At 39.3% G+C, this 18919-nt stretch overlaps 1 pseudogene across 1 annotated transcript; it reads left to right on the top strand.

Moving 5' to 3' along the window:
* Window positions 1–8350: 8350 nt before the first annotated feature.
* On the top strand, window positions 8351–18184 carry LOC307106770 (annotated as a pseudogene). The gene is made up of 2 exons: window positions 8351–8451; window positions 17881–18184. The product of its transcript is annotated as an uncharacterized misc_RNA (transcript).
* Window positions 18185–18919: the final 735 nt, after the last annotated feature.

Genomic DNA, 18919 nt, shown 5'->3' with positions numbered 1-18919 from the left:
CTTTTCCCTTCTTACTACTCAGCTGCTACAATTCAAGACTCATTTAGTTTTACTTTCCTGATTTTTTTTCCTTTCACATTCAAATCTTTTGCAATTTCTAAAAAAAAGGCACACTTCTTATTCATCCCACACCTAATAATTGTAATTCTGGATTGTCTGCTTTAGAAGAGTATGAGAGTATTTTGATTATAAAAGGGAGAATGAACCAAATATTTAGTGTCCAAAATGATAAACTGTGGTAATCAGTAAGCAACTCACCAAGAATTCCTGGAGTCCCACCTTTCAAGCACAGAGTAGGGTTGCATGTCTTGCCAATAATTTGGGAGTCAAAGTGGCATATCTCATTTCTGGGCTGGAGTATTTAACTAATGTAATATCTTTTCCTCTGCTAATATGATTAGGTACTTTCAAGATGGCAGCTACCCTAATGGCCTGAATCCTGGATTCAGCAGGCATGGGCCAGAGCCCATACTTGACATACATTGAGTACACAGAGAAGTGAGGGATAAAGACAATTTAATTTGTTTGCTTGATTCCTTTTGCCACTGAAGTTTTGAGGTTGCTAACTACCTCTTGAGAGCTTGGTCCTTCCTTACTGATACTGGTTTTCTGCATATTACAGGTATAAAACCCAACAGACATAGAAATGATAGAATTGAGGATGAATAAATACCAGTTATGGGAGGCATCTGCATCCATATCCTTAGGATGTTTAAAGAACACTTAACTTTAAAGTGTAGTATTAATTAATTTAAAATTTGGGCATATGTTCATATTGTGAACAATTATATATTAATATTCTGATAACTCATTTGAAATCCATTTTATAGTACTTAAGAGTCTCCCAAAAATTTAAGATTAAATTTTCATTCATACACTGTTTATAATTTGTACAGGAATGTGATAGGGTGATCAGTAATGGGCTTTCCAACATAAATTACACATGTATGTATATAGACATATGTGGTGAGTATAGCATATGAAAATAGAAAAATGAAAAATGTAAAATTTCCAAATCTTGATGAATTTTTTATGTATTTTTAAATGTGACAGTGGGCATAGTAATGATATCTAGACTCCACTGAAAACATTTAAAAAAATAGAATGTATTATTTTAAAATGTCAAAATTGACAACAGGTTAAAAACAACACCTATTGCAACTATGGCAAAACATTTTAGATGTCAATGCAAAAATGTGGAAGTAGGCAATGCAAATATTTGTATTGTATTCAATTATTTTAATGGGTAGGCAAGCCAAATATGTGAAGGCCACTAGGTTATAAAAATGGGGCATGAGAATTAACACATTCAAAAGCAGAAACTTAAAATCTGCACTGTTTATACTCATAAAAATCCATAGGCAACTGTGGTTCTAATCCTATGGGTTATTATTAATTATTTACTAATAAAATATAGGGATGGAGACTACAAAAACACAACAAAATAACTATATGGGAACTACTAAATATTGTTAGGAGAGGTGATCAATTATGATTTCTTTTTTGTCAGCCTTTGGGTGTTGAGGACAGACCTCTGTATGGGGGGATATATAGGAGGATGTAGCAGCGACCCGTCACAGAGTCCAAGTGTTACCAGGAAACCTCCTGTTGGGTTTGGGCTGCCTGTCGCTGTGTTCAATAACGAAGGCAAGGTTGAATCATATTAGGTGTTTATTGAGGAGGCTAGCTAATCAAGAAGACAGGGAGCTTACAAGCATCAACTCCTGCCTTCCAGCAAGGTTCAGGGAACAGGATTATAAAGGAGAAAGACAATGCAGCCACATGTAGGCTGGGGGGTCCGCAGATGTCAGCTACTGTAATTTGTCATCAGGTGATGAAATGATGTTGATGAGATGATGTTTTGACTCCTGGTGGGTTGTCTGACCATGCTTACTGGTTCGGCTTGCTGGATTCACAGCTGAGTCACCTCCCCAATCACTTTACACAGGCCTTGAAAAGGAATCTTTAAGAAAAACTTAACCCCCTATTTACATAAGTATGTGTGTTCTAAAATTTAAAATAATATGATTATTCTTCAGATTAAGTCAGGTGCTTTATCTATTGGGTTATAGGTTCCCCCTATCACAAGCAGATGAGCAAAAAGTTGACATAGAAATGCCTCTCTGAGTTGAGGGCTGACAAAACCAGAAACAGTTTTTCCCAATTGTCCTTTGATCTGGTTCTTACAGTGTTATACTAAAACTAGAGGCCTGGTGCACAAAATTCGTACACGGTGTGGGGGGGGGGGGGGGCGTGGTGTCCCTCAGCCCAGCCTGCACCCTCTCCAATCTGGGAACCCTGGAGGGATGTCCGACTGCCTGTTTAGGCCTGATCAGAATCCAGGACTGCTGGCTCCCAACCGCTCGCCTGTCTGCCTGCCTGCCTGCCTGCCTGCCTGCCCTTAACTGCTTCTTCCTGAGAGCCTGATCACCCCCTAACCACTCCCCTGCCAGCCTGATCGACACCTAACTGCTCCCCTGCTGGCCTGATTGCCCCTAACTGCCCTCCCCTGCCAGCTTGGTTGCCCCTAACTGTCCCCCCTGCAGGTATGGTCGCCCCCAACTTCCCTCCCCTGCTGACCCAGTAAACTCTAAATGCTCGCCCTTGCCAGCCTGGTCCCCCCCAACTGCCTTCCCCTGCCAGCCTGGTCACCTCTAACTGCCCTCCCCTGCAGGCCTGGTCTCTCCCAACTGCCCTTCCCTGCAGGCCTGGTCACCCCAACTGCCCTCCTCTGCCAGCCTGGTAACCCCTAAGTGCCCTACCCTGATGGCCTGATTGCCCACAACTGCCCTCCCCTGCAGGCCTGGTCCCTCCCAACTGCCTTCCCCCGCTAGCCATCTTGTGGTGGCCATCTTGTGTCCATATGGGGGTGGCCATCTTGTGTGTTGGAGTGATGGTCAATTTACATATTATCTCTTTATTATATAGGATTATTACTATTAACCTGGTGTATGGATTTGTGCACATTAGAAGGAAATTAATTAGAAGGTGGCCAGTGGGGCAGGAGTGAGCGGGGTCCCTTTGGCAGGTGGGGTCCCTCAGCCTGGCCCTCAGGGATTGGGCCAAAACCAGCTCTCTGACATCTCCCAAAGGGTCCTGGAGTGCGAGAGGGCACTCTGAAAAGTTGCTGTTGTACAGGATGTGGAACGCAAAAGCAAGTGTGTAGTAAACCAGATTCGGGGCCGACAGTGCCCCAGCCACAACATAACCCACAGCCGAAGGTGGAATCACACAGCCCCATGAGGAATCGGGCTCCCTCCTCTCTGGTTTCGGGGTGCATCACCCAAGAACTGCCACCAAATCCCTGCAGTTCAGCAGCTTCTGTTTTGAGTGTCTGCCTCCTAGTGGTCAGTGCGCATCATAGCAACTGGTCGGACAGCTGGACACTTAGCATATTAGCTTTTTATATATATAGATTATTATTATTATTACTAGAGGCCTGGTGCATGAAATTCGTGCACAGGTAGAGCCCCTGGGCCAGGCCAGTGATCAGGGCTAATCGAGACCATCCGGCTGCCATCTGAGACCTTCCTTCCAGCTGACAGCTGAGGCCTTCCTTCATTCCACACTGCCCCCTGGTGGTCAGTGCACATCATACCAAACAATCAAACTCCCAGTCTTGTGGTCGAACTCCCAAGGGGACATTTTGCATATTAGCCTTTCTATATATATAGATTATTATTTTGCAACTCTGAAAGCCAGAAATCCAAAATCAAGGGGACCTCCTCTGAAGGTTCTAGGGGAGACTGTTCTTTACCTCTTCCATTTTTTGATGATTCCAAGCATCCCTTGGCATGTGGTTATGTTATTCCAATCTTTGTTTCCATGGTCACATGCCTTCCCCTCTTGGTGTCTTCCCATCTTCTATCTCAAATCTCCAGTCTTTCTCCTATAGCAGTGATGGCGAACCTATGACACGCATGTCAGCAATGACACGCGTAGCCATTTCTGATGACACGTGGCCACTGAGGCAGCCGCATGCCAAGGATGAAACATGTGCTGCTCCTGAGGATGAAACATTTGCGAAATAATATTTTTTCCTCAAAGTGACACACTACCCGAGTTATGCTCAGTTTTTTGGCGAAGTTTGACACACCAAGCTCAAAAGGTTGCCCATCACTGTCCTATAGGGATACTTAGGGCCTACCCAGATAATCCAGGATGATCCTAATTCAAGATCTCTAATTAAATTACATTTTCAAAGATATTTTATCCCTCTCTTTCCCCCAAATATGGAAACATTCTCAGGTTCCAGGGATCAGGACATGAATATTTGGGAGACCACCAATCAATCTACAATAAACAGTAAAAGTAGGTAGCTGATTTTTACACCTATGAATAGGTGGCCACATCTGGAGGTGAGGTTGGGCAACAGAATCACAGAAGTGGGGTAGAGCCGCTTCTAAAATTACAGCTTTGAAATGGCTTTTTCTCTTTTCCCATCATGCATTCTACCACAATAATAATAATTTAAAAAGCCTAGAATTTGGGCAGTGGTAGGAGAATTAAAGGAGGTAAGCTTCAGAACTTTCTGGATATAGTCCATTGGGGGGTAGTTTTTTTCCAAAAATAAAGAAGAGAGGGTAACTGCTACTTGAGAACCCTTACCTAGGTTGTTTGGTTTGGCTCTTCTATGGGCATTGTGAGTGATCCTCATGGCTTGGCTTCATTTTTATTACTAGTGTGGTAAATCAAAAAGGGCAGAAAAAGTTTTGTTATAGGCTAGTGTTGTCTATTAACTGGTTTTAAATTCTATGTAGGTGGTTCTCAGACTTGAGCACACATCAAATTCACATGCAGGCTTGACAAACCTATACTGCTAGACTCCACTCCTAGTGTTTCTGATTTAGCAGCTCTAGTGTAGGACAAGGAATCTGCTTCCAGGTGCTGCTGGTTCTGCTGTCCCAGGACCCATACTTTGAGAACTACATGTCTAGGCTTTCAACCTATTTTTAGCTTTTGCAAGGAATCCTGGTTGGGTATTATTTATCTGTCTTCACTGGTGAAGAATTTAAACTTTATAATGTAAATCTCATAAGAATAAAACAGTGGCTTTTAAAATTTAATGAGTAAATCAATCATCTGAAAACTTTGTTAAAACCCAGAATCCTGCTGGGTGCTCTGAGTTTCTGATTTACTAGGTCTGAGGTCAGCCTGTATTGCACTAGGGCCGTGGTCGGCAAACTGCGGCTCGCGAGCCACATGCAGCTCTTTGGCCCCTTTAGTGTGGCTCTTCCACAAAATACCATGGCCTGGGTGAGTCTATTTTGAAGAAGTGGCATTAGAAGAAGTTTAAGTTTAAAAAAATTTGCTCTCAAAAGAAATTTCAATCGTTATAGTGTTGATATTTGGCTCTGTTGATTAATGAGTTTGCCGACCACTGTACTAGGTCATGGAGAGCCCTTGATTGCCATTTGAGCTGAGAACTGACCCCAGGCAATTAGAAGCTCCTTTCTTTGTACCTGCTGCCCACATGGCCCGCAGCTAGAACCACTTTAAGGATGTAACTTGAGAGAGCATTGTGTTATTGAGATCATCTGGATGTTTCACGGGTCTAAGAACTGTTCAAGCTTCTAAATAACCTCTTAAAATTCTGGTGGGCAGGTTCTGGGATCTACTGGCTTGCAGTGGCCAAGGCAATCCTTGTTGTCCTTTAAGTACAGGACCAGTTTTGAATCACACCTGAGGAATTCCCGAGATTGTGGCCAACAGACCGTGATTCTGCATTCCTCATAAACTCCCAGAGGACGCCAATGATGTTGGTGCAAAGACCACACTTTCCATAGTGAGAAAATAAAAGACCTTCATTTCTGACTTTGCCCTCTGTGCTCAACCCTTCCCGGAACCTGAAGCAGTGGTGAGTCCTGATTTGAGGTTATCATCTTTGCAATTTGTGATTAAAATGCTATTTGGCCTCCAGAAGGAGCTCAAAGATCTTCTCTGCTTCCCACACCTTTTTACCTTCCCAACCCCATTCTCAGCTCATTTCTCCTCCCCTCACAGGGAGGCAGGACAAGGGTTGTATGTTTTATTTTGTCACAATATTAGAGTGAAACTTTAATTAAAATATCAAAGGGCTGGGGTCACAAGGGGACTATTTGGCTTTTCTGTGCATGGAACTTAAATGGGTAAAATAATGTCCAGACTTCCCAGTTGTTGCTGTAGATGTTATAGCAAACCTATTTAAAACACTTTTCTTTGGACCAACAGAGTTTGCCTGGTGATTAGCTAGTAAGAAAAGTGAGCAGAGATTCTTAGGTGGAACTAAATGAAAAGAGGAAAGAGGTCTGTGGTAGTTTTTTGTCTTGCTTTTTTGCTTGTTTGGTGGTTGTTGGTTGTTTTGAACAAAGGATTACATCATAGGCTCCAGCTGAGGAGCTTTCATTTCATTTTGGAGCAGAAACTCTGGATAGAAATACATTATTGTTTTTCTGGCCTTATTCTGAAGACATCCCTCCTCTGAAGCTTCATAATTGGGGGTCAGGGGGGAGGCCAAGGACAGGTGTGAACTGACGGCAGTTGCAATCAAGGCTATTGGGATCTAGGACACCATTTCCTTGCTGTCTCACCATCTCCATTCATCTTGAATACCATTAATATTGATGACCTGTAAGGCAGATTTGTAAACTAAACTAAAAAAAAAAAATACTATGCCTATCATTGAAAAATTTGCAGAGGAGAAAAAGGGAATGGGGAAGAAAGAGATAATTTGAGGACTTTTGGTTCCTGGGAGTTATCTGGAGCATTGTATATGTGTGTAGCAATATAAACCTCACGATGTTTCAAGACACTAGGGCTGTCAAGCACTGTTATCCCCACTGAATAGATGAGGTAAAGGGAGATGCTGAGATATAACATAATTTTCCCAAGATCACAAAATTCATAAATTTTAGGGTTGAAATTTGAACCACGGTAGGTCTTTCACAGAAATCAAATTTTATGGGTCAACCACTTTATGAATGTTGACAGATACCCAGATGTTACTTAGAACTTACGGTTTACTACACAAAAAGTAGAGTTCTAGAAAACAAGTTGGGTTCTATACAGCATGTATAATTAAGAGAAAGGAAACCTCAAGCTTTAGGGTGTCCTCCATTGATGAGGTGGTAGCTGTGTGTCAATAAGATGCCCATTACCTGCCCATATGGAGAGCAGCAGGGGATCCCCCCCCCTTGATCTTCTACTCTTGTGCCCTTTTTTTCTTCTTAGACTTCAGTCTTGCAGATAAAGCTCTTATGTTACAAGTTTGTTCTAAATTCCTGCTAAATTATCTGGCCCTTCCAAAAAGTGAAGGATCTTTAGAGAGCAAATCTCACCTTATGACTTACCCTTAGTTCACACAAACCACAAATCAAATCTGATTTTTAAAAATGGCTCCTCAGTGAAAAGCCAGCAATTCCTTCCTGGCTTCCTGTTCAACTGCTTCTTGACCATCAGGCTGGGATTTCCCAGAAAGCACACAATTTTATTTTAGACTCCTTGAGACACAAAGTCAACTGCAAATGAGGCCCTGTGTACAATGACTTTAAAAACCAATTAAAAAGCATGAACAACAAAAATAACAAAATGCTTTTGTAAAAATCTCTGCTAGTACGAATAATTACGCACTGATGTATCATTTTAAAACAACTAGAAATGTATACTACGGTAATAATGATAGTTAACATTTATTGAGCTTACTAGGTGTCAGCCACTGTTCTAAGATTTTTGTCTATCTTTTATATTTATCCTATGAGTTTACTTCTAGTAATATTTTTAGTTGAAAGATGGGGAGAGTGAAACACAGAGAGGTTGGGTAGCTTTCCTGGGTCACACAGACAGAAATAGATATGAATGTTCCATAGAGCATATATCCATGCTTACAGATTTAAAGTCCATCTGGTCACAATCAGAGACCTCATTGTGTACATGCGTACACACATACATGCACATGCATTCATCCAAAGCATGTTTCACTTTGTTTTGAATGGCCCACATCAGTAGAGTTCTATATTCTAGCTGTAGTTATTCTAGCTAGTAGTAAGGCAGTATTTAGATAAACCTATAGCAATGTAAGTATAGCATCTTTATCTGCAAGTAACATGGTGAAATATTATTAGTTTTTATGTCTGTAAGTTTTACTGCTTTATCTTTGACGAAGTCTGAAATAGTACACTGGTGACATTTTTAAAAATTAGTTTTCCGCATTTAAAGACCATTCACTATCGTCATCTATCTTTGTTCTGAAAATGTCACATTGATTTTATCCTCCTTGCAATAAATGGTAACATCCAAAAAAAAAAAAAAACACAAAAAAACAAATAATGGTCTGACACTTTAAAATCTGCTGCCAGTCTTAGGTAGAACAAAAATGAACAAAAAGGCAATTTTACTTGAAGGACAGGGAACGAGAGTGAAAAAGAATGAGAACAATGCTCTGTCAGACACTGACAATATTGACAATGGTCCAAAGTAACCTAAATTATAATAGTTTGTCTTTTCTATTTAAAAGATGTCATATAAATGATTAATATAGCAGGCCATATCATAGGGCTATTACATTTTTCAGATCATAGTACATTTCTTAAATAGATTTAGATAGAGAGCCATGGCAAAGATTGAAAATTGCAAAATCAATGTACATGGAAAGCAGATTACTTCCAGATAACGCATTCTGGAATTCTCATGGATCATATTAAATTAATGATGTCTAATCAAAGAAAGGGTGTCAGAATTATTTGGAGTTGTATTAAAAGTGCCTGATGTGAATAAAGTGGATCTGACTCCTGTGTGTACTGAATGAATGGAGTATGTTAGGAAGGAGCATCTAGCCAGGAGTACAAATCTTTGGCTTTTATTGCTAATTCTCTCAGTGATGGTGGTTGATTTTGGACAACTCTGCAACATAGATTCTGGAACTATATGCAACATAGTTTCTTTATTTCTCAATGGCCCTAAAAATATGGGTGTCTTGACAATTCACAGTCTTTTAGTTCAGTGTGTATGGGATTATGGATCAACAACTTGATGTTATCAAATTCCCTAGATGCACCTGATAATCAGCAAGGTTTAGAAACCTTGTTTTAGAGTCACTGCTGCAGACACAGATTGGGATGAAGGACATCAAAATCAGACTTTGTCTTTATAGCTCTAAGTAGACATAAACTCAAGTTCAGTCATAGTCAAGGAATTATGTGAGAAAAGACATCCGTTTTGCTTTGTTTTCTCCCAAAAGATTCTCTTACACCTATTTGGATCACTGGGTATAGACAGTGTGTGAGCATGGGAGGTTGAGAATGTGGTGGTGTATAACACTGTGAGAGAGAAGTGGGGTTGACTTCTTTCTCCAAGTGTGAAGAAAGGTTAATGTCAGGGAACCATTCATCTACTAAAAATGGTTTCTAAAGACAAAATATGTTTTCCTATTTCATGAAAAGTACTATGGCAATTTGCAAAAAACAAAACAAAACACAAAACCTTTTTTTTTTTCTGCATGGCCATAATATACTCTGTCCAGTTTTTTCAGTAGTTAGAGCATTGCCCCTTGGACCAAAGGGTCAAGGGTTCAATTCCTGGTCAAGGGCATGTGCCATGCTTGCATGTTTGATCTCTGGCCCTGGTCAGGGCATTGTTGGGAGCAATCAACAGATGAACAGATGTGAGTCTCTCACATCGGTATTTCTTCCTTTCTCTCTCTTTCTCTCTCTCTCTCTCTCTCTCTCTCTCTCTCTCTCTCTCTCTCTCTCTCTCCCTTCCCTACCTCTCTCCCCCCCCCCTCTAAAAAATCAATGGGAAAAATATTTTTGTGTGAAAAATATCCTTGGGTGAAGATTTTTTTAAAATGGCCATGATACTTTTAAACTCTTTCCATTAAGCAGCTCAGTCTTAAATCTAGACAACCTTTCTGAATTGCTTTGGCCAATGGAATGAAACAGAAAATAAAAGTCTGATTTGGATCCTGAGCTTCAAGTTTTGTATGTTCCCTTCTTGGAGCTTGTTACCACTATGAACATTTTGGGCCATCCTATTGGGAGATGAGAGACCAGGCAGAACAAATTTAAAATCTCACACCCATGGTCTTCTCTAGACCAACTAATCCCTGCAAACCTGGAAACTGGTTAAATCTGGAAGGGTGTAAAGAGATTAAGTTAATAATATAGGGATTTCATGGAGTTTATTCATGGAGTTTGATAATCTATACCCCTTCAGATGATATCTATAAGTGACCAAAAAATGGGATGCCTTAAAAAATGGCTGGGTTTTACATAGCAGTAGTGATATTATTAGGTGTGTAAAGTCCTCAGACCTATCAAGGTCAATCAAGGAAGCAGAACTCCTATAAGTTATAGGGTAAATGATTTACTATAGGAATAATATGTTGACTTGTAGGAAGAGCTGGAAAACTGAAGGTTCAGTAGGGACCACAGAATATCAGATGAGCCACCAGGTAACTATTCTGAAAAGCCAAGCCACTATGCTAATACTTCCATAGGTCAGCTCTGAAGCACCTGTGGATGAGACAATAGAGTCAATAGTGAGAGAGAAGAGCTAAACACAAAGGAAAGGAAAGGACAGCTAGAATCTGCCATCTTCTCTCCACACCCAACCATGATGTCCTTCAGAGAGTAATGCTGAAAGTAAGGCTGCTTTTTCACTTCCACCTTCCACATCTCATGCAATTTCCTTTTTGGTCAACTCTCATCTGACATGCAGGGAAGGGTTTCTTGGAGATCGAATTCTAACAAAACAAGTTTGATATGACTCAGCTACCACAGTTGCTATATATGGGTTTGAAGATTATGTCCAGTAAATTGAAATCATGTTTCTGAATTTTGTTCACTTAAACTCATACTTAGAAGAAAACTGTTAATAGGATTTGCTCATAAGAGTCACAAACCTCAAGTTTGACATAGTTCTGTATAAGAGCCAAGGAGAGCAGATATTAAAGGCATTAACTTCCATCTATCAACAGTATGCTCCTTTTCACTGCTAAATAATATTTTATTTAACAGGGGCCACATTTTGATAATTCACTCAACAGTTGATGAATATTGAATTTTATTCCAGTTTTTGGCTACTATGAATAAAACTGTTATGACAACTTAGTATACATCATTGTATGGAAATATATGTTTGTTTCTCTTAGAGAACACCTAGGAGTGGGATTGTTGGATCACATGAAATGTTTTCCATTTTGTGAGAAACTGCCAAGCAGTCTTCTAAAATGATTTATAATTTGGCATTCCTACCATTAACATAATGGAGTTCCAGTTGTTCCATATCTTAAAAAAATACTTGGTATCTTGGTATTTTCTGTCTTTTTTATTTTATTTTAAATAGGTCATTCTTATGTTTTTAATTTGTACTTTCCTAATGGCTAATGATGTTAAATATATCTCAGTGTATATTTGCCATTCATATAGTTTCTTTGTAGTAGTGCCTATTCAAATATTTTATTCTATTTTTATTATTACTATTAGATGACACATAATAGGCTGAATTTAAAATGTGTATGGGAAGGCCAAGTATGAAAAATAACCAAGACACTCTTAAAGAGGACACAGCAGGTGGTTAGTCTTACAGGACCAGAAAATGAATTTTATATACATTTAAAGTAATTAAGGCAGTATGCTTATTGCCTCAAAGGTAACTACAAAAACCAATAGAACAAAATAGCCCAGAGTGACCCTTCTATTATAACACTTAACACTGGATTTATGACAAAGCTTTGACTATTATTTCAGTTATATAATATTTATAGCCAGACAAAACTAACTTGTATTATTTAGAAAAGTGGAATTATATGATGAAAATGTAAGTAAAAGAGGAGTATTTGATATTGTAACCAGACAATCAATGGGTCCATGCTGCCTGTCACTACTTGAGCCAATTAAGCAGAGATAGTGGTAAATCATAAATGAGCATTTATTCCATTACTGTCTGCAGTATGGGAGAGCAGCAAGTCATCCACAAAAATCTACTCTCCCCCCATCATAAACCAGCTGCTTATATTGGGTAGAAGGACTAAGGTTACAAGGGGAAGTAGGCAAAAACGTAAGCCAAATGGGCAGTTTGCAGGTATTGTGGGCAGGGGATTTGCAAAGGCCTGGGGATATACAAAGGGTTGAGGCTCTTCAAAATGCTGGTGATATGCAAAGGCTGGGGGTTCTGGTGTCTGCCACAAGATTAATATTTCCATGCAAATAGGCAGCTCCTGGTTGTGAAGGATGGTTGCATTTCCAGGTGAGCTCCTAGGTCCTGAGTGCAACTCCCAGCCAGGTTAGAATGTGCCTTCTTTAATCAGAACAAAACAATCATGGTTAACAGAGCATGATTAATATTTCTTACAATTATAGCTGGTTCCCAATATTCTATTTCTGTTCATTCATTTAGATCAATATCATGTTTTATAATGGCTACTTTCTGCAGATGGAAAGTGTTATAAATGGGGAAGGAATTAGAGAAGTGCTGGGCACAGAAAAATGGTGTATTTTTATCCAGATGAAACAGGAGGTAACTTGTTCAAACAATCAAGCTCCGCATCAATGTTTTATAAACTTTTCCATATATATGTATGTATTTTTTCATTCTACTATGAATTATAAAGTTTGTATGTAAAAAGCCAAAAAGCAGGGGGCTTTAAGTTCAGAATGAATCATGTATAATCCAACTCTTAAATATTTTTCCTGTTTGCCTTAGACAATCGCTTAATCAGCTCTAATGCTTAAGTATATTATTCTGTGAAATGGTGATAACATCTATTTGCATTGTTGTTATGAGGATTCAAGATGCATAGCTACACACTGAAATGCTGTAGCTAACAGTTATTGAGCATTTGTGATTGCCAGACAGTGTCCAAAGTACTTTGCATGTATTAACTCTTGTCATCCTCACATTTAGTCTTTCAGAGAGGTACTATTATTACAAAATGTCTCTATAATTATGACCCATTCATTCAGAGTATAAAATTCTGTAAGGAGCAAGATCCATTTATCTTTTTTCCTATCAAGTCCAGTACCTGGATAACATGTTTAAATTCTGACCTCAGGGTTAGCATATAACCAGGGACAGACATGAGTCAACTGCCTACCCAGGCTCACCATTTGTTTGTTCAAGACAGAGCAATTATACTTTAATTGAGGGAAGGATTCTCTGGGAATGGTCTATGATGAATGCAGTTTTATTCTCTTACTATGTCATAAGTTATTCTCAGGTAGAACAAGATATATATATATATATATATATATATATATATATATATATATATATATATATATATATATATGAATGAAATTCTAATAAGAATAGGTAAGTCCATGTAGAATTTTGAACTTTAGCTTGGGTCCAGCTTTTGAGAAAATGAATCAAATATTATATAAGAGGCAATAAAAATTATTGTTTGTGTTTGAGAAGATGGCGAAAAGAATGAAGAGGAGAAATAGGAGGGAGAAAGAAGAGAGAGGAGGAAAAAAAGGAGGGGATACATTTTAATAAAATAACTGAAGCTCTGAAAATTCTTAGTGTGGAAACTGTAAATTGTAGTGGAAACCATTTGAAGGGCAGAGGTTTGTGCCTGTGTTGATATGGGCAACACACCACATGGATATAGAAGTATGAGACAGAGTATATCACAAGAAAGTAAGAGTTCCAATTTGCAGGGATCCTGGGGAGGGATTTGGTCTGGTACCCACAATGGAATTGAGAGCCGGCTAAGATCACCAAGATGTCTAAGTGACAGGGGATTGTGAACTCACAGCTGGGTTTTAGAAAAATAAATGCAAAATGCTGGTTGAAAGATCATGGTGGGTTGGGTAATCCAAAAATCTAAGTGAACTATTGAAAGGCCTAATGTCTAAGTAGACATTCCCAAAGTCTAAGTGGAATATAAAGCACTTAAAAACATTGAGCTTACTTGGAAATGTGAAGGTAGAGGGCTTTCCTAACAAACCTAAAAATAAGTCTTCTGCAAGATGTATTTTCACTGTAATAGACCCTTGAAAGTGACAGAAGGAGGGATGTAGGATGCTGAACCCACCTCCCCCACTCGGCAGAGCTTAGACTTTCTTTGGAGGTCACACACAACACTTAGCTTGGAGCTTCCAGAATTATTGATGGCAGCAGCCAGCAGAATAAAAATTCCATAGGTAGGCAGTAAATATTTGAAAAGACCCTTCAGTTTGGGGAATGGTTTATATTGTTGCTTAAAAATGTAGTTTGAGAGCCATGGGAGTCTGTGATTGGGTAAGGCATGTTTTACAAATGATGCCCATTTGTCCTGAGCGAGAAACATTCCACCCAGTAAATGTCAGTTTCACAGTGACCAGATATGATGAATGAATCCTCTGGCTCCTATTAATATGGAGGTCACACGTTTAGAAAAAAAAAAAAATTAGAGACCACTGCAAAATTAACTCCCCTCTCTCAATGTGGCTAAAATGGTAGGACAGGAAATGGTGAGAGCAAGTTTGCAAAAATATGAAACATCAAGTTTCTTTCTGAGCCTCCAACGTCATAAAGAAATTATCTTAATCATATTGAAAAAAAATGAGAGGGCTTGAAACATGATCTCAGATGGAAACTCCGACACAGGGAAGTATGGCATAAATTTCTAGGCACTGAAGATTGGGGTATTGCAGGCATGATTCCATAGCTCAACCCCTGAAAGGAATAATAATTACTATTTGGCTATTTTTCAAGGTGAGGGTTCCACTAGAGGGAACGTCTTATTCAATTTGGGAGCTGAAATTACACAACTGGTGAGATATTAAATATCAGCACAAAGCTGAAAAGGGAAAGAAGGCAAGCGAGTAGCTGAATTGTAAGTGAGGAATGAATAGGTACAAAGTGTGAGGCGGGCCTGATGAAGTGGGTGGTTGGCTTCTCCGATGTTAATTTTGGGCTTAATCGGATTATATTCAAATTCGCATGATTTTTGGTAATCCATTTATGAGTCATTAATGACAAATGATGGCACTTTGCAATTAGCAAGTGTGGTAAATCGATTAATCAACCAACAAATATTTATTAAGAGTCTAATATATTCAAAGTCAGTGCCAAGTGTTGTAGAGGATACAAGTATAAATTATAGGACTTATCTTCCAATGTACTTGACAAGTAAGACTCTATATGCAAAACCTAGCAATACAACAAACTCTGACACATCACAAATGAACGGTAATATATGCCATAGAATTTTAGGGAGAAAAAACAGTCTACCCTTCTAGGGAAGAATTAACTTACATACAGGTGGGGATGAGACAGAGACAGATATTTGCTTCACATCTGAGCTTGAGGATCGATTTGTGTTTCTTTTTTTTTTTATTGAACATGCATTTAATAAATATGTATAATACATATTTTTTACATTCTTGGAGAGGTGGTAGCTAAGAAGCACACAAAACAATTTGAGTCTCTCCTATTGCATTGTTATTCATTCAGATAAGTGAAGTATTTTCCACTGCTTGGTTTGAAAGTGTGAGTCAGGACTAGCAGCTTCTGCCTGTAGACAAGGAGGAGCATAGTCCCTGGGGTGAAATTGTTCCTATGTATTGTGGCATGTGCCTTGATGCCCGGGCTTTAAATTCAGCACACACTGAACTAAAAAATGGACAATTGGCGACAAACATGTTAAAGTATTTCATTTCAAAATCGGTGTGTGAAAGTTGGGGTGGTGGTGTTTTCATCTTCGGTGTACTTAAAGACTGGCTTATATATGGTTTATTGCAAAAATATTTAGGCATCACCCTGTTTTATGAAGGAAGCCCCTGAAGTCCTTGGGTAGGGGTTAGAGCAAGGACAGGCACTTTCTCTTGATAAAGGTATTAAGATATCCATTATCACCTCCTGACCATCAAATTACTCTCTGTTTGTCATACTGTTTTAAATTTACCTGGTTCCGGGGCCTTAAATGTCAGGATTCCTGTTATAACTTAGATTCTCGTGTCTTTAATTAATGCTTCATGTTCCTGTTATGGTTATTTAAAATTTGCTGAAGTCCCTCGAGCCATAAATTTCTTTTACAGGTCTTTGCGGTATGAACTTTAACAAAACAGCCATAAAGGGGTAATAGGCAAGAGCAGTATATCACAGGGTTACAGTGGCAAGATGGGAGCAAGGAGGGAATATTTTACAAACAAATTAAAAGGTTTTGTTTTTGTCAAGGGGTTTGGGACTGGAACAAATTGTACATAAAACTTAGGCAAGAACGCATAATCTCCTTTAATGTTTTTAGTAGGTGTAAGTTGCCACTCGTCACAAGATTCACAATTTCATATAAATCTTGTTAAATTCAAATCAGTTTCATTCAAATGAACACATTTTTCCTTGAATACCTACTGTGTGTGCCTAGTACATTTTTTTGTTGTTGCTATGGGAATTATACAGAAAAGACAAGCTCATGTCTCATTAATTTTCAAAAACTAATTTTGGAGGCCAGGTTAGCATATATGAAGCAATTATAGACCATTACCAGACAAAACATAAATCTGCCAAAATGCGCAGAATAGTCTGTGAATTTTGAGTGCTACTGCAGCTCACAGGGAAAGATCAGTGGGAACTAGAATTATCATGGGATCCAGCATAAGCAGGAAAGATGAAGTGTTTCTTGTAAAATGGATGGCCATTGGAATGTGGAAACACAGGGGAAGGCCATTCCAGAGGAGAGAATAACACAAGGAAATTCATGATAGTGGAATAAAAATGACTGCATTGTTTAGTGAATAAGAAAATGCTTTTAGATTTGGGTGGTCAGAGTTTTGAATTATTACTGCATTATATTACTTAAGGGAGATAGGGCTACTTGGATAAAAATGTGGTGTTTGGAACTTAGAACATGCATATTTTAGGTAGTTCAAGAATAGTTTAAATGATTAAAAGCGGGACTCAAATCTCCATTGAGGTATATTTTAAATAGAAACTGCTTATTTAAAGTTGGACAACAGGTTCATATGCTAAAGTACTTTTTAAAGCATGATGGTCCTTCTTTGAAATTTTGATAGCTCCCCCATATTCTAGAAGAATTTGAATAAGAAAAGGAGAGGTAGAGAAGGACAGAGGGATCCATTTTATTTTTGACCATGAAAATCCTGCAAGTATGTTAACAAAGGAAAATTAGAAGCTGTGAGTAACGTCCTAATATCATTGCACAGAGCTGTGGTGGTCATAGAGCTTGATTTTTTTTCCCATCTAGTGACATTTAGCACAATGATAATACCAGGCATGTTATGGACTGGCTGCGATGGAAAGCCATCTTTGTATTGTTCCTCTGGCTGTCTCTCTGCTCACTGCAGCCACCTCCTCCTTGGACTCAGGCAGCTTCTTCCCCAGAGTCTTCCAACTCTTGCTTTAAAAAAAAAAAATCTGCTGCATGAGGGTTCCTTTTTCTCCCCATGAGTAGGTTAAAAAACGGTGGTACATCTACACAATGGAATATTATGCTGCTGTAAAAAGAAAGGAACTCCTACCATTTGCAACAGCATGGATGGACCTGGAGAGCATTATGTTAAGGAAAATAAGTCAGCCAGAGGAAGATAAATATCACATGATCTCACTCATTTGTGGAATATAATGAACAACATAAACTGATGAACAAAATCAGATCCAGAGACAGAGAAGCATTGATCAGACCGTCAAACCTCAGAGGGAAGGTAGGGGAGGGTGGGGGTAAGGAGGAGAGATCAACCAAAGGACTTGTATGCATGCATATAAACATAACCAATGGACACAGACACCAGGGGGGTGAGGGCATGAGGGGTTTGGGGAGCAATGGGGTGATAAGAACCCATATGTAATACCTTAATCAATAAAGAAAGAAAAAAAATAATAAAACACAAACACCCAAACAACACACACACACACACAAAATCCACTGCATCGGATCAGATCACCGGCATGCCCTTCCAGGTCAGACAGGGCCGTGGACACTAGCTCCGAGATCACCACCAAGGACTTAAAGGAGAAGGAAGTTGTGGAGGAGGCAGAGGATTGCAAAGATGCATCTGCAAATGGGAACACTAATGAGGAAAATGGGGAGCAGGAGGCTGACAATGAGGTAGATAGAGAAGAGGAAGAAGGAGGAGGAAGAGGGAGGTGATGGGGTGGAAGATGATGGAGATGAAGATAGGCAGCTATGGGCAGGGGGCCAGCTGGAGATGATGAGGATGAAGATGTTGACACCAAGAAGCAGAAGACTGATGAGAATGACTAGACAGTCAAAAATAAATAAATAAATAAAGGAAAAGTTAGCCCTAGCCTGTTTGGCTCAGTGGATTGAGCGTTGACCAGAGGACTGAAGGGTCCGGGTTTCAGTTCTGGTCAAGGCACGTGCCAGCGTTGCCTTCTGGATCTCCAGTGTAGGGCATGCAGAAGGCAGCTGATCAGTGATTCTCTCTCATCATTGATGTGTCTGTCTCCCCCTCTCCCTTCCTCTCTGAAATAAAAAATATATAAAAATAAAAGGAAAAGTTAAACTTAAAAAAAAATTTCATTTAAAAAAAAGGAAAAGCCCTCTGTGACCTATTCACCCTCTATTTCCCGTCTCAGCATCTAAATGTGGTAACCTTCAAGTAGAGACTCCCGCCCACCTGCCCACCCACCCACCTCCCAACCTGGGGCAGTGCCACCTGCGGATGGCACACACTCTCTCACACCCAACCAAAACCTCAAGGGAATGTGCAACAGGGGAGGAAATAAGAACCAAAACGTTCAAGGCCCTGCTTTTTTTTTTCTTAAAAGTACTTTAAAAAGGAAACTATATTTTTTTTTATTTACATTTCATATTTTTACACATTTTTAATGATCATGGGATGACCAAACCAGCCTTTGGAGCATTCTCTGTCCTGCTTCTGACTTTACTCATGGGGTGACCACGTTCATTATAATATCAAAGGAGAAAAAATTGTAAAAGAACAACAAAAATCTTCTTCTGAGTATTATAGCCACA

This window comes from Cnephaeus nilssonii, assembly GCF_951640355.1.
Source record: "Cnephaeus nilssonii genome assembly, chromosome: 11".
NCBI classification, from domain to species: domain Eukaryota; kingdom Metazoa; phylum Chordata; class Mammalia; order Chiroptera; family Vespertilionidae; genus Cnephaeus; species Cnephaeus nilssonii.
Note: the sequence above shows the minus strand (reverse complement) of the source record. Positions and strands in the feature narration are given on the sequence as shown.